Source organism: Ranitomeya imitator, chromosome 2, assembly GCF_032444005.1.
Source record: "Ranitomeya imitator isolate aRanImi1 chromosome 2, aRanImi1.pri, whole genome shotgun sequence".
Lineage (NCBI taxonomy): Eukaryota > Metazoa > Chordata > Amphibia > Anura > Dendrobatidae > Ranitomeya > Ranitomeya imitator.
In genome coordinates this window covers 742,354,302-742,381,939 of record NC_091283.1, presented here as the reverse complement: position 1 = coordinate 742,381,939, position 27,638 = coordinate 742,354,302, and the positions used below count along the sequence as shown (strand labels likewise).

At 47.6% G+C, this 27,638-nt stretch overlaps 1 protein-coding gene across 7 annotated transcripts in view; it reads left to right on the top strand.

The window, feature by feature from the left end:
• The first annotated feature begins 14,806 nt into the window (after window positions 1-14,806).
• Window positions 14,807-27,638, top strand: part of USP54 (ubiquitin specific peptidase 54) — a 149,877-nt gene continuing 137,045 nt past the window's right edge. For 3 of the 7 annotated variants that reach the window (XR_011318497.1, XR_011318499.1, XM_069753237.1), the window contains exon 1: window positions 14,965-15,081. The gene's annotated coding sequence lies outside the window, so the exon portion shown is untranslated. Of the gene's footprint in view, window positions 15,082-27,638 lie in introns of all 7 variants that reach the window. The other 4 variants (XM_069753238.1, XM_069753235.1, XR_011318498.1 and 1 more) reach the window with 3 other exon arrangements.

The window sequence follows — 27,638 nt, the reverse complement described above, 5'->3', positions numbered from 1 at the left end:
CATCTTTACTCACAGTCAATATATGTGGGGGGCTGCCTTTTCCTTTGGGGAATTTCTCTGAGGCAAGGTAGGCTTTATTTTCTATCTTTAGGGCTAGTTAGCTCTTAGGCTGTGAAGAGGCGTCTAGGGAGTGTTAGGTACGCTCCACGGCTATTTCTAGTTGTGTGATAGGATTAGGGATTGCGGTCAGCAGAGCTCCCACTTCCCAGAGCTTGTTCTGTGTGAGTTTAACCATCAGGTCGTTCCGGGTGCTCCTAACCACCAGGTCCATAACAGTACAGCTGGCCAAAAGTATTAATGCATCTCAATAGAGGGATAAGAGAAGTTCTGAGACCATTTTTTTTCTTCTCTGCAGTGTGTTTTGTCTTTCTTTTCCCCTTAACCTCTGGGTGGTTCAGGACACAGGTGTAGATATGGACATTCAAGGTCTATCCTCTTGTGTGGATCATCTCACTTCAAGGGTACAAAACATTCAAGATTTTGTGGTTCAGAATCCGATGGTAGAGCCTAGAATTTCTATTCCTGATTTGTTTTCTGGGGATAGATCTAAGTTCCTGAATTTCAAAAATAATTGTAAACTGTTTCTACCTTTGAGACCCCGCTGCTCTGGTGACCCCGTTCAACAAGTAAAAATCATTATTTCTTTGTTGCGTGGTGATCCTCAAGACTGGGCATTTTCCCTTGCGCCAGGAGATCCTGCATTGCGTGATGTAGATGCGTTTTTTCTGGCGCTTGGATTGCTTTATGATGAACCAAATTCAGTGGATCAGGCAGAGAAAATCTTGCTGGCTTTGTGTCAGGGTCAGGATGAAGCGGAGGTGTACTGTCAGAAGTTTAGAAAGTGGTCTGTGCTTACTCAGTGGAATGAGTGTGCCCTGGCGGCAATTTTCAGAAAGGGTCTTTCTGAAGCCCTTAAGGATGTCATGGTGGGATTTCCCACGCCTGCTGGTCTGAATGAGTCTATGTCCTTGGCCATTCAGATCGATCGGCGCTTGCGTGAGCGCAAAGCTGTGTACCATTTGGGGGTATTCTCTGAGCATAGGTCTGAGCCTATGCAATGTGATAGGACTTTGACCAGAGCTGAACGGCAAGAACACAGACGTCGGAATGGGCTGTGTTTTTACTGTGGGGATTCCACCCATGCTATCTCCGATTGTCCTAAGCGCACTAAGCGGTTCGCTAGGTCTGCCACCATTGGTACGGTACAGTCTAAATTTCTTTTGTCCGTTACTCTGATTTGCTCTCTGTCGTCCTATTCTGTTATGGCATTTGTGGATTCAGGCGCTGCCCTGAATTTGATGGTCTTGGAGTATGCCAGACGCTGTGGTTTTTTTCTTGGAGCCCTTGCAGTATCCTATTCCATTGAGAGGAATTGATGCTACGCCTTTGCCAAGAATAAGCCTCAGTATTGGACTCAATTGACCATGTGCATGGCTCCTGCACATCAGGAGGATATTCGCTTTTTGGTGTTGCATAATCTGCATGATGTGGTCGTTTTGGGGTTGCCATGGCTACAGGTCTATAATCCAGTATTGGATTGGAAATCTATGTCTGTGTCCGGCTGGGGTTGTCAGGGAGTACATGGTGATGTTCCATTGCTGTCAATTTCGCCTTCCACTCCTTCTGAAGTCCCTGAGTTTTTGTCAGATTACCGGGATGTATTTGAAGAGCCTAAGTCCGGTGCCCTACCTCCTCATAGGGATTGTGATTGTGCTATTAATTTGATTCCTGGTAGTAAGTTCCCTAAAAGCCGACTGTTTAATTTATCTGTGCCAGAGCACGCCGCTATGCGGAGTTATATAAAGGAATCCTTGGAGAAAGGTCATATTCGCCCGTCGTCATCACCGTTGGGAGCAGAGTTCTTTTTTGTGGCCAAGAAGGATGGCTCTTTGAGACCTTGTATTGATTACCGCCTTCTTAATAAGATCACAGTCAAATTTCAGTACCCTTTGCCTCTGCTGTCTGATTTGTTTGCTCGGATTAAGGGGGCTAGTTGGTTCACCAAGATAGATCTTCGAGGGGCGTATAATCTTGTGCGAATTAAACAGGGCGATGAATGGAAAACAGCATTTAATACGCCCGAGGGCCATTTTGAGTACCTGGTTATGCCATTCGGGCTTTCTAATGCTCCATTTGTGTTTCAGTCCTTTATGCATGACATGTTCCGAAAGTACCTGGATAGATTCATGATTGTATATTTGGATGATATTTTGGTCTTTTCGGATGATTGGGAGTCTCATGTGAAGCAGGTCAGATTGGTGTTCCAGGTCCTTGTTTGTGAAGGGGTCGAAATGTCTCTTTGGAGTTCAGAAGGTTTCATTTTTGGGTTTCATTGTTTCCCCTTCTACTATCGAGATGGACCCTGTTAAAGTTCAGGCCATTTATGATTGGACTCAGCCGACATCTGTGAAGAGCCTGCAGAAGTTCCTGGGCTTTGCTAATTTTTACCGTCGCTTCATCGCTAATTTTTCTAGTGTTGTTAAACTGTTGACTGATTTGACCAAGAAAGGTGCTGATGTGGTCAATTGGTCCTCTGCGGCTGTAGAGGCTTTTCAGGAGTTGAAGCGGCGTTTTTCTTCTGCCCCTGTGTTGTGCCAGCCAGATGTTTCGCTCCCGTTTCAGGTCGAGGTTGATGCTTCTGAGATTGGAGCAGGGGCTGTTTTGTCGCAAAGAAGTTCCGATGGCTCGGTGATGAAACCATGTGCCTTCTTTTCTAGAAAATTCTCGCCTGCTGAGCGCAATTATGATGTTGGCAATCGAGAGTTGTTGGCCATGAAGTGGGCATTCGAGGAGTGGCGACATTGGCTTGAAGGAGCCAAGCATCGCGTGGTGGTCTTGATGGATCACAAGAATTTGACTTATCTCGAGTCTGCCAAACGGTTGAATCCTAGACAGGCTCGATGGTCGCTGTTTTTCTCCCGTTTTGATTTTGTGGTTTCGTACCTTCCGGGCTCTAAGAATGTGAAGGCTGATGCCCTGTCAAGGAGTTTTGTGCTGGACTCTCCGGGTGTTCCTGAGCCGGCGGGTATTCTCAAAGAGGGGGTAATTTTGTTTGCCATCTCCCCTGATTTGCGGCGCGTGCTGCAGAAGTTTCAGGCTGATAGACCTGACTGTTGTCCAGCGGAGAAACTGTTTGTCCCTGATAGATGGACTAGTAGAGTTATCTCCGAGGTTCATTGTTCGGTGTTGGCGGGTCATCCTGGAATCTTTGGTACCAGAGATTTGGTGGCTAGATCCTTTTGGTGGCCTTCTTTGTCACGGGATGTGCGTTCTTTTGTGCAGTCCTGTGGGACTTGTGCTCGGGCTAAGCCCTGCTGTTCTCGTGCCAGTGGGTTGCTTTTGCCCTTGCCGGTCCCGAAGGGGCCCTGGACGCATATTTCCATGGATTTTATTTCAGATCTCCCTGTCTCTCAAAGGATGTCGGTCATTTGGGTGGTTTGTGATCGCTTCTCTAAGATGGTCCATTTGGTACCCTTGTCTAAATTGCCTTCCTCCTCTGATTTGGTGCCATTGTTTTTCCAGCATGTGGTTCGTTTGCATGGCATTCCGGAGAACATCGTCTCGGACAGAGGTTCCCAGTTTGTTTCGAGGTTTTGGCGGTCCTTTTGTGCTAAGATGGGCATTGATTTGTCTTTTTCTTCGGCTTTCCATCCTCAGACAAATGGCCAAACCGAACGAACTAATCAGACTTTGGAAACATATCTGAGATGCTTTGTTTCTGCTGATCAGGATGATTGGGTGTCCTTCTTGCCTTTGGCTGAGTTCGCCCTTAATAATCGGGCCAGCTCGGCTACTTTGGTTTCGCCTTTTTTCTGTAATTCTGGTTTCCATCCTCGTTTCTCTTCAGGGCAGGTTGAGCCTTCGGACTGTCCTGGTGTGGATACTGTGGTGGACAGGTTGCAGCAGATTTGGACTCATGTGGTGGACAATTTGACATTGTCCCAGGAGAAGGCTCAACGTTTCGCTAACCGCCGGCGCTGTGTTGGTCCCCGACTTCGTGTTGGGGATTTGGTTTGGTTGTCATCTTGTCATGTTCCTATGAAGGTTTCCTCTCCTAAGTTTAAGCCTCGTTTCATTGGTCCGTATAAGATTTCTGAAGTTCTCAATCCTGTGTCATTTCGTTTGGCCCTTCCAGCTTCTTTTGCCATCCATAATGTGTTCCATAGGTCGTTATTGCGGAGATACGTGGCGCCTATGGTTCCCTCCGTTGATCCTCCTGCCCCGGTGTTGGTCGAGGGGGAGTTGGAGTATGTGGTGGAGAAGATTTTGGATTCTCGTATTTCGAGACGGAAACTCCAGTACCTGGTCAAGTGGAAGGGTTATGGTCAGGAAGATAATTCCTGGGTTTTTGCCTCTGATGTTCATGCTGCCGATCTAGTTCGTGCCTTTCATTTGGCTCGTCCTGATCGGCCTGGGGGCTCTGGTGAGGGTTCGGTGACCCCTCCTCAAGGGGGGGGAGTACTGTTGTGAATTCTGTTATCGAACTCCCTCCTGTGGTCATGAATGGTACTTCGGCGAGTTCTGTCCATGGACTCCCTCTGGTGGCTGTGAGTGGAGCTGCTGCTTCTGAGGTTCCTTCCACAGGTGACGTAGTTTAGTCTTTGGCTGGCTGCTCTATTTAACTCCACTCAGATCATTACTCCATGCCAGCTGTCAATGTTCTTGTACTGGTTCAGTTCGCTCTTGGATCTTTCTGGTGACCTGTCTACTCCAGCAGAAGCTAAGTCCCTGCTAGTTAATTATTTGTTCATTGTTTCCTTGTCCAGCTTGCTATCATGATTTTGCTTTGCTAGCTGGAAGCTCTGGGATGCAGAGTGGCACCTCCGCACCGTGAGTCGGTGCGGAGGTCTTTTTGCACACTCTGCGTGGTCTTTTTGTAGTTTTTTGTGCTGACCGCAAAGATACCTTTCCTATCCTCAGTCTGTTTAGTAAGTCTGGCCTCCCTTTGCTGAAACCTGTTTCATTTCTGTGTTTGTGACTTTCATCTTTACTCACAGTCAATATATGTGGGGGGCTGCCTTTTCCTTTGGGGAATTTCTCTGAGGCAAGGTAGGCTTTATTTTCTATCTTTAGGGCTAGTTAGCTCTTAGGCTGTGAAGAGGCGTCTAGGGAGTGTTAGGTACGCTCCACGGCTATTTCTAGTTGTGTGATAGGATTAGGGGTTGCGGTCAGCAGAGCTCCCACTTCCCAGAGCTTGTCCTGTGTGAGTTTAACCATCAGGTCGTTCCGGGTGCTCCTAACCACCAGGTCCATAACAGATGTCCTCTTCTTGTCTTCACGCTGTGGCTCAGGCGCAAGCGTACTTTGTCTGCCCTGTTGAGGGCAAAGTACTGCAGTGCGCAGGCGCCGGGCCTCTCTGACCTTTCCCGGCGCCTGCGCACTGCAGTACTTTGCTCTACCCTCAACAGATAAAGTACGCCTGCACCGGAGCTGCGGTGTGAAGTCAAGAAGAGGATGTGATCGTAAGAAGATGGGAGGTCCTGGACCAGACCGCGACGCTCATTGGATCGGACCGCCCGCTCAGGTGATTATAATCTAACCTCTTTTTCTCATCTTTCAGGTTACATCGGGGGCTTATCTACAGCATTACAGAACACTGTAGATAAGCCCCTGATGCCGGTGTGATTAGCTCAACTTCCATTTTGGGGGTCACAGGTTCCCTTTAAGAAACAGGAAAAGAAATCAAGAACAAAAAATTTGGTAGTCAGCAATGGTTACTTCTTTTATCCAAGCATAGAGGAAAAATTATGGAATCACTCAATTCTGATCATCCCGGACAATGCCTTGCTCACTAAACCACCTGACAGTCCAGATCCTCAGACGGGCTGTAGCTCCCCAGTGCAGTGCCGTTGCAGACTCTGCCTCCACTCCTTCCCAAGTGCTCTTCAGGAATCCCACTCCCAGGACTTCCAACACACGCCACTGCGTGTTCTGCTCAGGACGTGGGACCGTCCAACACACAAGTCTCAAAGCAATGATGGAGAGAACGTCAGCTGACGCTCCTTCTCCCAACATTCCCCGCTCTGTCTTTGATACTACATGGGCTGTTATATACTACGTGGCTGCTATATACACTGTGTGCAGAATTATTAGGCAAGTTGTATTTTGATCACGATACTTTTTATACATGTTGTCCTAAAATTGTGAGATGTCTTGCAGAGGGATGCAGCAGTCTTGAAATTGCCAAACTTTTGAAGCGTGATCACAGGACAATCAAGCGTTTCATGGCAAATAGCCAACAGGGTCGCAAGAAGCGTTTAGGGCAAAAAGGCGGAAAATATCTGCCCATGAAATATCTTAAGACTGACTTTTCAAAGGTTTTATGGACTGATGAAATGAGAGTGACTCTTGATGGGCCAGAGGCTGTATTAATAAAGGGCAGAGAGCTCCACTCCGACTCAGACGCCAGCAAGGTGGAGGTGGGGTACTAGTATGTTCTGGTATCAAAGAAGAACTTGTGGGACCTTTTCGGGTTGACGATGGAGTGAAGCTCAACTCCCAGACTTACTGCCAGTTTCTGGAAGACAACTTTTTCAAGCAGTGGTACAGGAAGAAGTCGGTATTGTTCGAGAAAAACATGATTTTTTTGCAGGACAATGCTCCATCACATGCCTCCAACTACTCCACAGCGTGGCTGGCCATTATTGATCTCAAAGAAGAAAAAACAATGACATGGCCCCCTTGTTCACCTGATCTGAACCACATAGAGAACCTGTGGTCCCTCATAAAATGTGAAATCTACAGGGAGGGAAAACAGTCCACCTCTCGGAACAGTGTCTGGGAGGCGGTGGTGGCTGCTGCACGCAATGTTGATCGTAAACAGATCAAACAACTGACAGAATCTATGGATGGAAGGCTGTTGAGTGTCATAAAGAAAGGTGGCTAATTTTTGGGGGTTTTGTTTTTGCATGTCAGAAATGTTTATTTCTAAATTTTGTGCAGTTATATTGGTTTACGTGTTGAAAATAAACAAGTGAGATGGGAATATATTTGGTCTTTAAGTTGCTAATAATTCTGCACAGTAATAGGTATCTGCACAAACAGATATCCGCCTAAGATAGCCAAATCTAAAAAAAACCCACTCCAACTTCCAAAAATATTAAGCTTTGATATTTATGAGTCTTTTGGGTTGATTAAGAACACAGTTGTTGATCAATAATAAAAATAATCCTCTAAAATACAACTTGCCTAATAATTCTGCACACAGTGTACTACATGGCTGTTATATGCTACGTGGCTGTGCTATATACTACGTGGGCTGTTCTATGCTACGTGGGCTGTACTATATACTAAGTGGCTGTGCTATATACTATGTGGCTGTATTATACACTACGTGGCTGTGCTATATGTTACCCATTTTGCACTTTTACAAATGTTCTACGTTAATACTTTCTAATGTTTACTTTAAAAAGTTTTCCATTAAAAAGAGTCATATTCAATGTATGCAGTTTTTTCTTTGCAGTAAACTCAGCTAACAATAAAATGCCTACTGGTAACTGAGGGAGAGGGAGTAGGTCACAAAAATTGGTTGACTTATATAAAGCCCCTCTGCTGTGTGGTATTGTAGAATTTACAACAGCTATCACTCATGTAAGAAGTGAAATCTGGCATTGTACTATACCTACATTTCTCTGCTGTATCTGTGCATCATGAATCGTGGTATGTGTTAACCCCTTTCTGCCATTAGACGTACTATTCCGTCCATGTGGGGTGGGCCTTAATTCCCATGGACGGAATAGTACGTCATATGCGATCGGCAGCGCTCACGGGGGGAGCGCCACCGATCGGGGCCGGGTGTCAGCTGCTTATTGCAGCTGACATCCGGCACTATGTGCCAGGACTGGTCACGGACCGCCCCCGGCATATTAACCCCCGGCACACCGCGATCAAAGATTGCGGTGTGCCGGCGGTACAGGGAAGCATCGCGCAGGGAGGGGGCACCCTGCGGGCTTCCCTGAGCCCCCCGCAGGGTCTTACCTCCCTCCCTGCTCCAAGCCCGGTTCCAAGATGGCCGCGGATCCGGGTCCTGCTGGGAGGGAGGTGGCTTCACAGAGCCTGCTCAGAGCAGGCACTGTGAAGCCTGCAGCACTGTAAGTCAGATCAGTGATCTGACAAGAGTGCTATGCAAACTGTCAGATCATTGATCTGTGATGTCCCCCCCTGGGACAAAATAAAAAAGTAAAAAAAAAAATTTTCCAAATGTGTAAAAAAAAAAAAAAATATTCCTAAATAATGAAAAAAAATATATATATTATTCTCATAAATACATTTCTTCATCTAAATAAAAAAAAAAAAACAATAAAAGTGCACATATTTAGTATCGCCGCGTCCGTAACGACCCGACCTATAAAACTGGCCCACTAGTTAACCTCTTCAGTAAACACCGTAAGAAAAAAAAAAAAGAGGCAAAAAACAACGTTTTATTATCATACCGCCGAACAAAAAGTGGAATAACACGCGATCAAAAAGACAGATATAAATATCCATGGTACCGCTGAAAACGTCATCTTGTCCCGCAAAAAAACGAGCCGCCATACAGCATCATCAGCAAAAAAAATAAAAAAGTTATAGTCCTGAGAATAAAGGGATGCAAAAATAATTATTTTTTCTGTAAAATAGTTTTTATCGTATAAAAGCGCCAAAACATAAAAAAATGATATAAATGAGTTGTCGCTGTAATCGTACTGACCCGAAGAATAAAACGGCTTTATCAATTTTACCAAACGCGGAACGGTATAAACGCCTCCCCCAAAAGAAATTCATGAATAGCAGGTTTTTGGCCTCACAAAAATCGGAATAAAAAGCGATCAAAAAATGTCACGTACCAATAAAAACGTTAACTCGTCCCGCAAAAAACAAGACCTCACATGACTCTGTGGACCCAAATATGGAAAAATTATAGCTCTCAAAATGTGGTAACGCAAAAAATATTTTTGCAATAACGTCTTTCAGTGTGTGACGGCTGCCAATCATAAAAATCCACTAAAAAACTAGCTATAAAAGTAAATCAAACCCCCCTTCATCACCCCCTTAGTTAGGGAAAAATTAAAAAAATGTATTTATTTCCATTTTCCCATTAGGGTTAGGGTTGGGGCTACAGTTAGGGTTGGGGCTAAAGTTAGGGTTTAGATTACATTTACAGTTGGGAATAGGGTTCGGATTAGTTTTAGGGGTGTGTCAGGGTTAGGGGTGTGGTTAGGGTTACCGTTGGGATTAGGGTTAGGGGTGTGTTTGGATTAGGGTTTCAGTTATAATTGGGGGGATCCACTGTTTAGGCACATCAGGGGCTCTCCAAACACGACATGGCGTCCGATCTCAATTCCAGCCAATTCTGCGTTGAAAAAGTAAAACAGTGCTCCATCCCTTCCGAGCTCTCCCGTGTGCCCAAACAGGGGTTTACCCCAACATATGGGGTATCAGCGTACTCAGGACAAATAGGACAACAACATTTGGGGTCCAATTTCTCCTGTTACCCTTGGGAAAATACAAAACTGGGGGCTAAAAAATAATTTTTGTGGGAAAAAAAGATTTTTTATTTTCACGGCTCTGCGTTACAAACTGTAGTGAAACACTTGGGGGTTAAAAGCTCTAAAAACACATCTAGATGAGTTCCTTAGGGTGTCTAGTGTCCAAAATGGTGTCACTTGTGGGGGGTTTCTACTGTTTAGGTACATTAGGGGCTCTGCAAACGCAATGTGATACCTGCAGACCATTCCATCTAAGTCTGCATTCCAAATGGCGCTCCTTCCCTTCCGAGCCCTCCCATGCGCCCAAACAGTGGTTCCCCCCCACTTATAGGGTATCAGCGTACTCAGGACAAATTGGACAACAAATTTTGGGGTCCAATTTCTCCTGTTACCCTCGGGAAAATACAAAACTGGGGGCTAAAAAATAATTTTTGTGGGAAAAATTTTTTGTTTTATTTTTACGGCTCTGTGTTATAAACTTCTGTGAAGCCCTTGGTGGGTCAAAGCGCTCAAAACACATCTAGATAAGTTCCTTAGGGGGTCTACTTTCCAAAATGGTGTCACTTTTGGGGTTTCAATGTTTAGGCACATCAGTGGCTCTCCAAACGCAACATGGCGTCCCATCTCAATTCCTGTCAATTTTGCATTGAAAAGTCAAACGGTGCTCCTTCCCTTCCGAGCTCTCCCATGCGCCCAAACAGTGGTTTACCCCCACATATGGGGTATCGGTTACTCAGGACAAATTGTACAACAACTTTTGCGGTCCAATTTTTTCTCTTACCCTTGGGAAAATAAAAAATTTGTGGCGTAAAGATAATTTTTGTGAAAAAATATGATTTTTTATTTTTACGGTTCTGCATTATAAACTTCTGTGAAGCCCTTCGTGGGTCAAAGTGCTCACCACACATCTAGATACGTTCCTTAGGGGGTCTACTTTCCAAAATAGTGGTTTACCCCCACATATGGGGTATCGGTGTACTCAGGACAAATTGTACAACAACTTTTGGGGTCCATTTTCTCCTGTTTTTTGTGAAAAAAGTTAAATGTTCATTTTTATTTAAACATTCCAAAAATTCCTGTGAAGCACCAGAAGGGTTAATAAACATCTTGAATATAGTTTTGAGCACCATGAGGGGTGCAGTTTTTAGAATGGTGACACACTTGGGTATTTTCTATCATATAGACCCCTCAAAATGACTTCAAATGAGATGCGGTCCCTAAAAAAAAATGGTGTTGTAAAAATGAGAAATTGCTGGTCAACTGTTAACCCTTATAACTCCCTAACAAAAAAAAAATTTTGGTTCCAAAATTGTGCTGATGTAAAGTAGACATGTGGGAAAAGTTACTTATTAAGTATTGTGTGTGACATATCTCTGTGATTTAATTGCATAAAAATTCAAAGTTGGAAAATTGCGAAATTTTCATAATTTTCACCAAATTTCCATTTTTTTCACAAATAAACGCAGGTACTATCAAAGAATTTTTACCACTATCATGAAGTACAATATGTCACGAGAAAACAATGTCAGAATCACTGGGATCCGTTGAAGCGTTCCAGAGTTATAACCTCATAAAGGGACAGTGGTCAGAATTGTAAAAATTGGCCCGGTCATTAATGTGCAAACCACCCTTGGGGGTAAAGGGGTTAAAAGGGGGGGGGGCACTCTTTTGCGCGGGGCCCTCAAAAACCTGGAGCCGGATCTGCTCCCGTGGGTCCTGTGAGGGGACAGAGCCCGTCCTCCCGCGGTCCTGTGAGGGGACACTGCCCGTCCTCCCGCGGGTCCTGTGAGGGGACACAGCCCGTCCTCCCGCGGTCCTGTGAGGGGACACAGCCCGTCCTCCCGCGGTCCTGTGAGGGGACACTGACCGTCCTCCCGCGGTCCTGAGGGGACACTGCCCGTCCTCCCGCGGTCCTGTGAGGGGACACTGCCCGTCCTCCCGCGGTCCTGTGAGGGGACACAGCCCGTCCTACCGCGGTCCTGTGAGGGGACACAGCCCGTCCTCCCGCGGTCCTGTGAGGGGACACAGCCCGTCCTCCCGCGGTCCTGTGAGGGGACACTGCCCGTCCTCCCGCGGTCCTGTGAGGGGACACTGCCCGTCCTCCCGCGGTCCTGTGAGGGGACACAGCCCGTCCTCCCGCGGTCCTGTGAAGGGACACTGCCCGTCCTCCCGCGGTCCTGTGAGGGGACACTGCCCGTCCTCCCGCGGTCCTGTGAGGGGACACAGCTCGTCCTCCCGCGGTCCTGTGAGGGGACACTGCCCGTCCTCCCGCGGTCCTGTGAGGGGACACTGCCCGGCCTCACGCGGTCCTGTGAGGGGACACTGCCCGGCCTCCCGCGGTCCTGTGAAGGGACACTGCCCGTCCTCCCGCGGTCCTGTGAGGGGACACTGCCCGTCCTCCCGCGGTCCTGTGAGGGGACACAGCCCGTCCTCCCGCGGTCCTGTGAGGGGACACAGCCCGTCCTCCCGTGGGTCCTGTGAGGGGACACAGCCCGTCCTCCCGCGGTCTTGTGAGGGGAAACTGCCCGTCCTCCCGCGGTCCTGTGAGGGGACACAGCCCGTCCTCCCGCGGTCCTGTGAGGGGACACAGCCCGTCCTCCCGCGGTCCTGTGAGGGGACACTGCCCGTCCTCCCGCGGTCCTGTGAGGGGACACTGCCCGTCCTCCCGCGGTCCTGTGAGGGGACACTGCCCGTCCTCCCGCGGTCCTGTGAGGGGACACAGCCCGTCCTCCCGCGGTCCTGTGAGGGGACACAGCCCGTCCTCCCGCGGTCCTGTGAGGGGACACAGCCCGTCCTCCCGCGGTCCTGTGGGGGGACACTGCCCGTCCTCCCGCGGTCCTGTGGGGGGACACTGCCCGTCCTCCCGCGGTCCTGTGAGGGGACACAGCCCGTCCTCCCGCGGTCCTGTGAGGGGACACAGCCCGTCCTCCCGCGGTCCTGTGAGGGGACACTGCCCGTCCTCCCGCGGTCCTGTGAGGGGACACTGCCCGTCCTCCCGCGGTCCTGTGAGGGGACACTGCCCGTCCTCCCGCGGTCCTGTGAGGGGACACTGCCCGTCCTCCCGCGGTCCTGTGAGGGGACACAGCCCGTCCTCCCGCGGTCCTGTGAGGGGACACAGCCCGTCCTCCCGCGGTCCTGTGAGGGGACACTGCCCGTCCTCCCGCGGTCCTGTGAGGGGACACTGCCCGTCCTCCCGCGGTCCTGTGAGGGGACACTGCCCGTCCTCCCGCGGTCCTGTGAGGGGACACTGCCCGTCCTCCCGCGGTCCTGTGGGGGGACACTGCCCGTCCTCCCGCGGTCCTGTGAGGGGACACAGCCCGTCCTCCCGCGGTCCTGTGAGGGGACACAGCCCGCCCTCCCGCGGTCCTGTGAGGGGACACTGCCCGTCCTCCCGCGGTCCTGTGAGGGGACACTGCCCGTCCTCCCGCGGTCCTGTGAGGGGACACTGCCCGTCCTCCCGCGGTCCTGTGAGGGGACACTGCCCGTCCTCCCGCGGTCCTGTGGGGGGACACTGCCCGTCCTCCCGCGGTCCTGTGGGGGGACACTGCCCGTCCTCCCGCGGTCCTGTGAGGGGACACTGCCCGTCGTCCCGCGGTCCTGTGAGGGGACACAGCCCGTCCTCCCGCGGTCCTGTGAGGGGACACAGCCCGTCCTCCCGCGGTCCTGTGAGGGGACACAGCCCGTCCTCCCGCGGTCCTGTGGGGGGACACAGCCCGTCCTCCCGCGGTCCTGTGAGGGGACACAGCCCGTCCTCCCGCGGTCCTGTGGGGGGACACTACCCGTCCTCCCGCGGTCCTGTGAGGGGACACTGCCCGTCCTCCCGCGGTCCTGTGAGGGGACACTGCCCGTCCTCCCGCGGTCCTGTGGGGGGACACTACCCGTCCTCCCGCGGTCCTGTGAGGGGACACTGCCCATCCTCCCGCGGTCCTGTGAGGGGACACTGCCCGTCCTCCCGCGGTCCTGTGGGGGGACACTACCCGTCCTCCCGCGGTCCTGTGAGGGGACACAGCCCGTCCTCCCGCGGTCCTGTGGGGGGACACTGCCCGTCCTCCCGCGGTCCTGTGAGGGGACACTGCCCGTCCTCCCGCGGTCCTGTGAGGGGACACAGCCCGTCCTCCCGCGGTCCTGTGAGGGGACACAGCCCGTCCTCCCGCGGTCCTGTGAGGGGACACTGCCCGTCCTCCCGCGGTCCTGTGAGGGGACACTGCCCGTCCTCCCGCGGTCCTGTGAGGGGACACTGCCCGTCCTCCCGCGGTCCTGTGAGGGGACACTGCCCGTCCTCCCGCGGTCCTGTGAGGGGACACTGCCCGTCCTCCCGCGGTCCTGTGAGGGGACACTGCCCGTCCTCCCGCGGTCCTGTGAGGGGACACAGCCCGTCCTCCCGCGGTCCTGTGAGGGGACACAGCCCGTCCTCCCGCGGTCCTGTGGGGGGACACTGCCCGTCCTCCCGCGGTCCTGTGAGGGGACACTGCCCGTCCTCCCGCGGTCCTGTGAGGGGACACTGCCCGTCCTCCCGCAGTCCTGTGAGGGGACACTGCCCGTCCTCCCGCGGTCCTGTGGGGGGACACTGCCCATCCTCCCGCGGTCCTGTGGGGGGACACTGCCCGTCCTCCCGCGGTCCTGTGAGGGGACACTGCCCGTCGTCCCGCGGTCCTGTGAGGGGACACAGCCCGTCCTCCCGCGGTCCTGTGAGGGGACACAGCCCGTCCTCCCGCGGTCCTGTGAGGGGACACAGCCCGTCCTCCCGCGGTCCTGTGGGGGGACACTACCCGTCCTCCCGCGGTCCTGTGAGGGGACACTGCCCGTCCTCCCGCGGTCCTGTGAGGGGACACTGCCCGTCCTCCCGCGGTCCTGTGAGGGGACACTACCCGTCCTCCCGCGGTCCTGTGAGGGGACACTGCCCGTCCTCCCGCGGTCCTGTGAGGGGACACTGCCCGTCCTCCCGCGGTCCTGTGGGGGGACACTACCCGTCCTCCCGCGGTCCTGTGAGGGGACACAGCCCGTCCTCCCGCGGTCCTGTGGGGGGACACTGCCCGTCCTCCCGCGGTCCTGTGAGGGGACACTGCCCGTCCTCCCGCGGTCCTGTGAGGGGACACAGCCCGTCCTCCCGCGGTCCTGTGAGGGGACACAGCCCGTCCTCCCGCGGTCCTGTGGGGGGACACTGCCCGTCCTCCCGCGGTCCTGTGAGGGGACACTGCCCGTCCTCCCGCGGTCCTGTGAGGGGACACTGCCCGTCCTCCCGCGGTCCTGTGAGGGGACACTGCCCGTCCTCCCGCCTGCAGCAGCGCCCCCTCCCTCCTCTCGCAGAACTGCTCGCTCTGCCCTGCACTCTCAGCCCCACTGTCCCCGCCGAGCTGCGACACAGAGGACGCTCTCCCGCTCACTCACTCGTCGGATGTGCAGCCCCTTTAAGAAGTACAATGACCTGTGTGTGGGAGGAGGGGCCGAGTCCTGACAATCAGGTGCACGGCTGAAGAACGGATGATGTCATCTCTGTACGAGAGAGACCTGCCCGGGAGGAGGAGGAAGGACGGAGGAGACGGAGCAGAGCGGGAGGTCTCCCTGATTGCACCCTCCGGACGGGAGGATGAGGAGCCGCTCCGGGCCGCTGACGGTGAGTTCCCGCCCGTGCTCGTCCCTCATGAAGGTGACACACAACTTCTTCTAGAAGGACTGCAGGCCGCACAGCGGAGCCCCGGAGCCGGCACTGGCACTGCCCGCCCGGCCCAGCTCTGCCCGACCCGCCGCAGCCCTGTCCGCAGCCGCACACGGAGATGCCCAGCGAGTTGCCATGCTGCTGGTCACTTCTGCCATATATATAACCATGTTACTAGGCGGCGCTGGGAGGAGGAGGAGGAGGAGGAGGAGGGCTGCCTCACTGCTGTACCAGGGCATGTACTGATGGAGGAGAAGGGCTCTGCCAGTCCTGAAGGCCCTGCTCTGCCCATGTGCAACCTGTGGCGTCCTGCATGCTGGGACTAGTAGTACTACATCAGCTGTACATACCTGTAGGGATATTTTGTAATGTGATCTTGTAGAACATGGCAATTCCTGTATCTGGGAGAGCTGAGTGACAGCCCATATGGCCACCATTACTGTGGTAAGGACCCTGTCACTGGGCTTACCCGCAGGACTGCCTGGTTACACGGCCGTATGGGATACGCCAGGTATCGCTGCTGCAGCACAAGGCATCCCTTCCATTCAGGAGTCGAGGAAAGCTGGGTGATGGAAAGACGCTTCCATTATCCGGGGTGCTGTCTGCCATCTGGTCCTGATCAGTGTCTGCCCCATATTTCCTTTTCGCCAGCAATGTGGGAGATATGTTGGCCCAGAGAAGGGTTGGGGGTCACTTGGGGAATAGTGATCACAAAATAATAAGTTTTCATGTATCCTTTAATAAGATGTGTAGTAGAGGGGTTACAAGGACACTAAACTTCAGGAGGGCAAATTTCCAACGGATGAGAGATGATCTTGGTGCAATTAACTGGGACGATATCCTGAGACACAAAAATACACAAAGAAAATGGGAGACATTTATTAGCATCCTGGATAGGACTTGTGCACAGTATATACCGTATGGGACTAAACATACTAGAAATAGGAGGAAACCAATATAGCTAAGGCCGGCGTCACACTCTGCGTATAAAAATACGGTCCGTAATTTACGGCCGTAATACGCAGAAAAGTCCTCAAAATAGTGGTCCGTATCTCCTCCGTAGACAGGGTGTGTCAGCGTATTTTGCGCATGGCATCCTCCGTATGTAATCCGTATGGCATCCGTACTGCGAGATTTTCTCGCAGGCTTGCAAAACCGACATACGGACATATACAATGGTTCCATGTTCTCAAAAAATCATAAAAACATATATACTATCTATCTATCTATTTACTTCAGTGCGATATAGCAGAAAGCCGGTAATTCAATTACCGGCTTTTGCTATCTCCTTCCTAAACCCGACATGATATGAGACAGGGTTTACATACAGTAAACCATCTCATATCCCCATTTTTTTGCATATTCCACACTACTAATGTTAGTAGTGTGTATGTGCAAAATTTGGGCGCTCTAGCTATTAAAATAAAGGGTTAAATGGCGGAAAAAATTGGCGTGGGCTCCCGCGCAATTTTCTCCTCCACAGAGTAGTAAAGCCAGTGACTGAGGGCAGATATTAATAGCCTGGAGAGGGTCCACGGTTATTGGCCCCCCCCCCTGGTTAAAAACATCTGCTCCCAGCCACCCCAGAAAAGGCACATCTGTAAGGTGCGCCTATTCTGGCACTTGGCCACTCTCTTCCCGTTCCCGTGTGGCAGTGGGATATGGGGTATATGGGGTAATGAAGGGTTAATGTCACCTTGCTATTGTAAGGTGACATTAAGCCAGATTAATAATGGAGAGGCGTCAATTATGACACCTATCCATTATTAATCCAATAGCATGAAATGGTTAAAAAAAACACATTATTAAAAAGTATTTTAATGAAATAAAAACACAGGTTGTTTTAATATGTTATTGCTCTCTCAATCCACCGGAAGACCCTTGCTCTGTAACAAAGGAAAAATAATAAACCAACAATATACATACCTTCCGTTGATCTGTAACGTCCCACAATGTAAATCCATCTGAAGGGGTTAAAATATTTTACAGGCAGGAGCTCTGCTATAATGCAGCTGTGTTCCTACCTGTAAAACCCCGGGGAATGAAGGTAATGTAGGTCAATGACCTATAGTTACCTTCATTCGCGGTGATGCGCCCCCTGCTGGTTGTCCTCATAGCCTGGGAGCTTTCCAGGAAAGTTCCCACGCTCGAGTTCATATGAGGACAACCAGCAGCGGGCGCATCACCGCGAATGAAGGTAACTATAGGTCATTGACCTACATTACCTTCATTCCCCGGGGTTTTACAGGCACGAGCACAGCTGCATTATAGCAGAGCTCCTGCCTGCAAAATATTTTAACCCCTTCAGATGGATTTACATCGTGGGACATTACAGATCAACGGAAGGTATGTATATTGTTGGTTTATTATTTTTCCTTTGTTACAAAGCGAGGGTCTTCAGGTGGATTGAAAGAGCAATAAAATATTAAAACAACCTGTGTTTTTATTTCATTAAAATACTTTTTAATAATGTGTGTGTGTTTTTTTTTTTTTTTAACCATTTCATGCTACTGGATTAATAATGGATAGGTGTCATAATTGACGCCTCTCCATTATTAATCTGGCTTAATGTCACCTTACAATAGCAAGGTGACATTAACCCCTCATTACCCCATATCCCACCGCTACATGGGAATGGGAAGAGAGTGGCCAAGTGCCAGAATAGGCGCATCTTACAGATGTGCCTTTTCTGGGGTGGCTGGGGGCAGATGTTTTTAGCCGGGGGGGGGGGGGGGGCAATAACCGTGGACCCTCTCCAGGCTATTAATATCTGCCCTCAGTCACTGGCTTTACTACTCTGGTGGAGAAAATTGCGCGGGAGCCCACGCCAATTTTTTTCCCACCATTTAACCCTTTATTTTAATAGCTAGAGCGCCCAAATTTTGCACATACACACTACTAACATTAGTAGTGTGGAATATGCAAAAAAAATGGGGCTATGAGATGGTTTAGTGTATGTAAACCATGTCACATATCATGTCGGGTTTAGGAAGGAGATAGCTTTAAAGCCGGTAATTTAAATTGCCGGCTTTTGCTATCTAGCGCTGTATTAAATAATAATATATATACATGTATGTGTCTCAATGATATATACCTATTCTATGTGTACACATTTATTCTACATATTCTATTGTAAGCTGTCAGTGTGATTTTACTGTACACCGCGCTGAATTGCCTGCTTTTCTCTCTAACACCGCTGCGTATTTCTCGCAAGTCACACTGCTGGTCCGTGTGTAATCCGTATTTTTCTGGCCCCCATAGACTTTCATTGGCGGATTTTTTGCGCAATACGGTGACAAACGCAGCATGCTGCGATTTTCTACGGCCGTAGAAGACCGTATAATACGGATCAGTAAAATACGGCTGATAGGAGCTGGGGCATAGAGAAGCATTGTACCGTATGCAATCCGTATTTTCAGCACCTCTCTTACGTCTGTAAAACTCGCTAGTGTGAGACCGGCCTTAATAGAGCTGTAAGGGGAGCAATAAGTGACAAAAAGAAAGCATTTAGAGAATTAAAGGAAGTAGGTAGTGATGAGGCATTAAATAAATACAGAAAATTAAATAAAGTCTGTTAAACGTAAATCAAGGCAGCAAAGATTGAGACAGAGACTCATTGCCAGAGAGAGTAAAAATAATCCCAAAATATTCTTTAACTACGTAAATAGTAAGAAACTAAAAAATGATAGTGTTGGCCCCCTTAAAAATAGTCTGGGTGAAATGGTGGATGAGGATGAGGATGAGGAAAACGCCAATATGCTAAATGACTTTTTTTCATCAGTATTTACAAAAGAAAATCCCATGGCAGACAATATGATCAGTGATAACAAAAATTCCACATTTGTGTCACCTGCTTAACCCAGCAGGAAGTATGGCGGCGTCTAAAAATCGCTAAAATTGACAAATCTCCGGGCTCGGATGGGATACACCCCCGAGTACTGCAGGAATTAATTTCAGTCATTGATAGACCATTATTTTTAATCTTTAAAGAGTCCATAATAACAGGGTATGTACCACAGGACTGGCGTATAGCAAATGTGGTGCCAATATTTAAAAAGGGGACAGAAACTGAACTCGGAAATTATAGGCCAGTAAGCTTAACCTCTACTGCGGGTAAAATCCTGGAGTGCATTCTAAGGGATGCTATGCTGGAGTATCTGAAGAGGAATAACCTCATGACCCAGTATCAGCACGGATTTACTAGGGACCGTTCATGTCAGACTAATCTGATCAATTTCAATGAAGAGGTAAGCTCCGGACTGGACCAAGGGAACCCAGTAGTTGTAGTGTATATGGACTTTTCAAAAGCTTTTGATATGGTGCCACACAAAAGGTTGATACATAAAATGAGAATAATGGGGATAGGGGAAAATATGTGTAAGTGGGTTGAGAGCTGGCTCAGGGATAGGAAACAAAGGGTGGTTATTAATGGAGCACACTCGGACTGGTTCGCGGTTAGCAGTGGGGTACCACAGGGGTCAGTATTGGGTCCTCTTCTTTTTAACATATTTATTAATGACCTTGTAGGGGGCATTCAGAGTAAAATTTCAATATTTGCAGATAACACTAAACTCTGCAGGTTAATCAATACAGGGGAGGACAATTTTATATTACAGGATGATTTATGTAAACTAGAAGCTTGGGCTGATAAATGGCAAATGAGCTTTAATGGGGATAAATGTAAGGTCATGCACTTGGGTAGAAGTAATAAGATGTATAATTATGTGCTTAATTCTAAAACTCTGGGCAAAACCGTCAATGAAAAAGACCTGGGTGTATGGGTGGATGACAAACTCATATTCAGTGGCCAGTGTCAGGCAGCTGCTACTAAGGCAAATAAAATAATGGGATGTATTAAAAGAGGCATAGATGCTCACGAGGAGAACATAATTTTACCTCTATACAAGTCACTAGTTCGACCACACTTAGAATACTGTGCACAGTTCTGGTCTCCGGTGTATAAGAAAGACAAAGCTGAACTGGAGCGGGTGCAGAGAAGAGCGACCAAGGTTATTAGAGGACTGGGGGGTCTGCAATACCAAGATAGGTTATTACACTTGGGGCTATTTAGTTTGGAAAAACGAAGACTAAGGGGTGATATTATTTTAATGTATAAATATATGAGGGGACAGTACAAAGACCTTTCTGATGATCTTTTTAATCATAGACCTGAGACAGGGACAAGGGGGCATCCTCTACGACTGGAGGAAAGAAGCTTTAAGCATAATAACAGACACAGATTCTTTACTGTAAGAGCAGTGAGACTATGGAACTCTCTGCCGTATGATGTTGTAATGAGTGATTCGTTACTTAAATTTAAGAGGGGATTGGATACCTTTCTGGAAAAGTATAATGTTACAGGTTATATATACTAGATTCCTTGATAGGGCGTTGATCCAGGGAAAACTAGTCTGATTGTCGTATGTGGAGTCGGGAAGGAATTTTTTTTCCCCAATGTGGAGCTTACTCTTTGCCACATGGTTTTTTTTTGCCTTCCTCTGGATCAACAAGTTAGGGTATGTTAGGTTAGGCTATGGGTTGAACTAGATGGACTTAGTCTTCCTTCAACCTTAATAACTATGTAACATACCATAGCCTCGTACAATGCCCCGTCGGAGCCGGGTAGTTTTCGTTCTTATCGTCCCCTTCGCTTTTTCTCAATTTTCCATTGATTTATCCGTATGAGGAGCGTTCATGTCAGCATATAATGTACTGGAAACAGGAAGAAAATTCTAGGTGGGGTGAAGACTGCCCTCAATTGCGCCATTGTTTTGGGTTTTGTTTTTATGGGGCTCATTGTGCTGTAAATAGTGATCTGACAATGGGATTCTCTAGGTCAGTACCACCACGGCGATTCAAAACTGTTGTGGCTTATATATATTTTAGTTGTTAAAAAAATCAGAACATTACAACCTTTTATTTTTTTTACGTGTCACCATTTTCTGAGATCCATATCTTTTGTTATTTTTCCATCCGCGTTGCTGGGTTACAACTTTGTGGTTTTTGTTTGAGAATTAGTTTTTATTGATATCACTTTGCAGTACAAATGACGTTTTGATCACATTTTCTAGGGAAGTCTACTTACTGAAAAACTGCAGCTTTTGCGCTTTGATTCGTTTGTTTATAGCGTTTAATTTACATTTTATTTTCATCAGATGTTTGTGGAAACAATAATACAAAGTGTTTTTGTTTGTTTTTTCTTTTCTAATCTGTATTTTTCAATGGGGAAAAGGGAACATTTATACTTTGCGTTTATTTTTCTTTATTTTTTTGTGTAACTTTTTTCTTTTTAATTTTTCCTTTTTTTTTTTGTTAAGTTTCCTTATGGGACTTGCATCTGATCGCTTATATTATGTACTGCAATTCCAGTGCATTGAAATATATAGTGTAATTGTGGATCTCCTATGAAGCCCAGCTTTTGGCTTTCTAAAATTTACAACTGGATCTAGGAACAGATGTAACTAATACATATTATGTGGAACCCTGAGAGCATAGCATGTATTATGTTTCCAATCTATAAAATTGCCTTATTTTATTCCAGGCTTTGTATTCTCTCTCCTCAAAAAATGCACATTGTTCTTCCATCCTAATAATAATCCACCATACATTTGGCAGCGGTGCTACTTGGGTTTAGTGTGTGTCTGTGTGTCGCTACTTCTGTTGCAGCAGATGTCTTCAGATACTGCAGATGATCCCCCAACGTGGTGGACTGCGGTAGGGAATTGCTATTTTGTATTGCTTTTCACATTTGTGTAATAACGATAAGAGAGAAATTCTCCGAAGCAGATGAACAATTTAGATTCCAAAACTGGATTCCAACCATGAAAAGTTACCATATGTTCTAATAAGGTAAATTTATCTTCCAGACTAAACACATGAAAAAGATCCAGAAGACACAGATGACTTTTCTCTTAACAGGAAGCCATTGCAGCAACTGTGTATCAAAGGAATAAGATGCGTCGTCTTTTCTAAAATCAATTCCTCTTACTCGGGAAGTTGAACTGTATAAAATGATGAATTCCACCTTACTCAGTGGTTTCCAACCTGTGACTCTGGAGGCTTGGGGCATGCTGGGAGATGTAGTTGCATTAGAGAGCCTCAGGTTTACGACGATCACTTTGTGGGTTATACATAATTTAGTGCCAAAAAATTCAGAATTGGTGAAGAAAGGTTAAACTTGATGGACATAGGTCTTTTTTTCAACCTATGTAAGTATCTCAAGTTTTTTTTAAAGACCCAAGGGTGCTTATCCCATCGTTATTAAGAAACTGCTATAAGATTCTATGGCTTTTGTTAGAATATGTGTTTGTCGCTCATCATTCAGAAGGACTTGGAATTGGACTTGACGTTAACTCAAAATAGTTGGAGGTAATGAAAACCTGCACCATATTCTTTAGATAGCTGAATGATTTTTTGGTATTTAGCTCCTCCGTCTGCCCCCAAGTACACAGAGAAGCTCTGCTCCAGCCTGTATTCTCAATAAGGAGAAAGGAAGAAGTCTCTGCCGTATACCTCCCTGGTGGTGGCCTTTTCCCCCTTAGAACAAGGCATCATAATAAACATGCCTGACGTCTGCTAACATGGGACTCCATGTTTATTAATCTGCAAGACTTTCTAAAAACTCTTTCACCCAAACCACCCAGAGATGCATGGAGTCTTCATCTCTTGGATTCTCTTGCATTCTTGTTGGTTCCCATTGCAGCAAAAGCAGTAGATGAATCTGCGGCATCAAGCAGTGCCCACTCCATAGCCAGAGACTTGTATGTCTAAGCTGCAGCCTGCAGCCCAACCTCTTCACCATTGCCTATTAGTGTATATTACATTTTATGGAGACATACACACCATGTAGTGTCTGTGTGAGCTTCACTTCTAGGACACACTAATTCTGTGTGTTACAGATACATATTATGGCTCAAATGGAAATCCAAGTTATTCAACGTCTGCTATTGATGGAGAAATGGGACACAACATAAGCATTAGGTATTTGGTTGGTCCTGCTGAAACTGGCCATCATTCTTCTAAGATGTGTGGAGCAGTCGTTGCAGATTTTCATGTTTTTAATGAAAATTATGACTGAAAAAAGCATTATGTTTCCTTCACACTATAGATGAAGAACATCTAAACTTATAATTTTTTTTCATAATTGTGTCCAGCACTGATGGTTGTGATATGTCTACAAATCTTCTAATGAAAGTGGCCTCCAAACTCCCTGCCTTCTCTTTACCGACTCATTGCCGCACTCCTTTTGTATGGATTCTGGCTGTGGCCGGTGGGCATTATCAGTGTGTGTGCTTGGCTCCTAATTGGGTACTGTGGTCACATGATTTACCCAAAGTGTTGCTGTTGATGCTCTGGCTCCTGCGTTGTGGGATAGGCGCCATCTCCTCCTGCTACACGCTTGCCCTGAGAGTTGTGGTGCTTGTAGTGTGACTAATGAAATACACTGGAAAGTGTCAGAACTTTCAACGCTGGACACAATTATGAAACAATAATTACTGTAGTTTAGTTACACTTTCAAGGAGATTTTTCAGAAAATCCCTCCCACGCACATTTTGTTTTACAAAAAACCGAGTATTACTTGCCCTCCTCGGGTTCAGCACTGAGCCGCCACTGACTTCACATCGATATTGCTGCAGCCAATCAGTGAGCTGAGCATCTTGTGCTGTCATTCATTTTTATGGAAGTTCTGAAAATTGTCAAACAAGTGTGTTCCTATTGTTGGGGACTCACATTTATTATACATTTATGGCCCCAAGGTCCCCAATCTATCTGACCTTGGAGCCACATCCAGCTCCGCCTCCCTCACAGTAGTGGCACTGGCAACCAAATCCCTCCCATCCCCCCGTTACGGGTATAATGAACAAAGCTTTTCCACTGAAATCATCTCGAAGCAGTATACCAAGTTCCAAGGGTTCCCACAATACCTCCCATTTAGTGTTCTCCCATCTAGCACCCCCAACACAGTCACATCCAGCGTACCGTACTTAAGTTATCTCAACCCCTGAGACCAGTATACGTGCATCCAGATCTGTTCTTCTGTTCAGAGCTACTCACAAAATTCACCATCTGGACATCTGCTCTTCATACATGTTTGCTAGACCTGGAGCAAATGCACCAAGCTGGCAGACGTTCGTGAACCACAATTCATGGTACCGTGAGCCACATGTGGCTCCCAAGCTACAGGTTGAGGACCCCTGCTGTGAAAATACAATAACATTATATGGTGGGGATGACTTTCTGGTTTATATTCTCTCTTCCCCCTGTAGCCTGGTTATTAAGATAGTAGGACACACACCACTACCAAAAAACATAGAGAGAAAAGGTACATGCATAGAAAATAGCATCACCACACAAACTCTTTTAGAAAAAATGCAAAGTATTTTATTCCCACACCAAAATACACTACACACAATTAAAAACATCTAAAAACATTCCAAATTGGAACATACATATTAGATCCAATGTTGTAATACAGTATTCAATAATAATATACGTATGTATACATCTCCTGGCTATATATAAGTTTGCACCAAGCTTATAGGCTATTAATGTCTTGTGATCTTAAATACATTGAGTCCATAGGGCCAGTATGACAGCAAAAATACTTAAAAAGTATACATGTAAATACCACACTGCAGGTAAAATAAACTTATTTCCCTCTCTGTAGTATTAATTTCCCAGGCTTACGCCTTTTACTGCATGTGTAGGTAACTGGACAAGGGTAAACAGGTAGAAATCCAACATAAGGTAAGTATAATACTTCACCCTAACAGTCCACTGTCGTCGCCCCATGGAAACTAGTCATAGGTGGCCATACAAATCAGGTAATTGTCGGCTGACAGCTGTCTCGCCCAGACACGGCATACTAGAAACATTGCTGACTTTTGGTAACTGACTCACCCCCTCATCCACATCTGCAACACTTTTTGTTCCCGTTACTGAGAAACCCCCCCCCCCAAAACTTGTGGTTAACATTCCATTGATAAACAAGGTTTTGGAGGAGCTCAGTGAGTAGGTGTCTATGAAGATAGAAATGTGATGTGAATGTTCCCATTGGATCAGGTGCAGGAGATCTATATGATTCATACCTAACCACAGTCCCGTAAGTGGCAGCCTACAGGATGTTTTATCTGGCAGGGGTGAGTGGAAAATTTGTTTTGATACAGTTTTTCTATTCTCTGTCATGGTGTAAAAATAGAATATGATAACACCAATACACTGCACCAAGGAAAATTAATGCATGTTTATTAATAGGCAAGGTTTTCTTACTGTTGCCCCAAGCCACCCAGAGAAACAGGGGTTCCTCATCTTTAGATTCCCTTAAATCTTTGCTTAAATGGCCAAAGGGGGCACATACTTCTTCATTGCAGCCAAGGCTGTAGGTCAAGGATCTGTTGCATCCAGCTGACTTTCAGCTAAAGGCCATGTGCGCACATTGAGTATTTGGTGAGGTTTTTTTTTACCCCAGTATTTGTAAGCCAAAACCAGGAGTGGAACCGTAAGAGCAAAAGCCTAATAGAAACATTTGCACCACTTCTGCATTTATCACCCACTCCTGGTTTTGGCTTACAAATACTGGGGTAAAAAGCTCACCAAATACTGAATGTGTGCATTTGGCCAAAGGTCTGCAAAAGAGCATTGGTAGGAGTGCTAGTTCCTGACTATTGTCTCATCCACATAGGCTGGAAATCATCAGATGAACAAGCAAAATGCTTGCTCGTCAGGTGCAATGATTTTTTTATGCCAGCATAAAATTGTCATAATCAGCATCACATCGCCCCCAGTAGATGTGCTTCTGATAGCATGATATTCTATGTGCAGAGAACAATTGGTGACCTCTGAACAGGTCAGTATAAGACCACCAGTCAGTTTGTATATAGCTTTTGGGCAGTCGTTTAATGGCCTGGATCGGCCTGTTTACAGGGGCTGTTTTGACGGATGTGTGAATACATGGAAAGATCACCAGGTCTCCCGACCAGAGCTATCTTCTTCATAGGCAGAGAAGTAGTGGTTAGCTCAGGTCAGAAGACTCTGGGGTCAGAACATGACTTCTGATGCCCAACAGTCACATCACTATGTACAGAGGCATATTATAGAGCAGGGGTCCCCAACCTTTCTTACCTTGAGAGCAACATTCCGCTATGAAAGTTGGTCGAGAGCCACAATGCAGATAGTCATAGAAAAACCTAGAGAAGGCACAAATAATAACATGCAGATTTTCACTTTTAGGCCGGGATCACACATGCGAGAAACACGTCCGTGTCTCGCATGTGAAATCCAAGCTCTGGTGCCGGCACTGTGGAGCGGAGCGTGCGGCCACATAGCAACACATGGAGCCGCACGCTCCGCTCCGAAGTGCCGGCGCCAGAGCTTGGATTTCACATGCGAGACACAGCCGTGTTTCTCGCATGTGTGATCCCGGCCTTACTCTATCCTTATGTATCTTACATTATTGTTATGCAAATTTAACTCTAGTGCCACCTATTGGAAGTAGCAATCTTAAAAGTCCATACCCTTTAACAGTCCCTTAAGATGCTCCATATGGAATTGGCCCCATATACTGCTCCATATGGAATTGGCCCCATATACTGCTCTATATGGAATTGGCCCCATAAGATGCTCCATATTAAATTGGCCCCATAAGATGCTTCCTATTAAATTGGCCCCATAAGATGCTCCCTATATTACTGGCCCCATAGGATGCTCCCTATATTACTGACCCCATAAGATGCTCCCTATATTACTGGTCCCATAGGATACTCCCTATATTACTGGCCCCATAGGATGCTCCCTATATTACTGGCCCCATAGGATGCTCCCTATATTACTGGCCCCATAGGATGCTCCCTATATTACTGGCCCCATAGGATGCTCCCTATATTACTGGCCCCATAGGATGCTCCCTATATTACTGGCCCCATAGGATGTTCCCTATATTACTAGCCCCATAGGATGCTCCCTATATTACTGGCCCCATAGGATGCTCCCTATATTACTGGCCCCATAGGATGCTCCCTATATTACTGGCCCCATAGGATGCTCCCTATATTACTAGCCCCATAGGATACTCCCTATATTACTGGCCCCATAGGATGCTCCCTATATTACTGGCTCCATAGGATGCTCCCTATATTACTGGCCCCATAGGATACTCCCTATATTACTGGCCCCATAGGATGCTCCCTATATTACTGGCCCCATAGGATGTTCCCTATATTACTAGCCCCATAGGATGCTCCCTATATTACTGGCCCCATAGGATGCTCCCTATATTACTGGCCCCATAGGATGCTCCCTATATTACTAGCCCCATAGGATACTCCCTATATTACTGGCCCCATAGGATGCTCCCTATATTACTGGCTCCATAGGATGCTCCCTATATTACTGGCCCCATAGGGTGCTCCCTATATTACTGGCCCCATGGGATGCTCCCTATATTACTGGCCCCATAGGATGCTCCCTATATCACTGGCCCCATAGGATGCTCCCTATATCACTGGCCCCATATAATG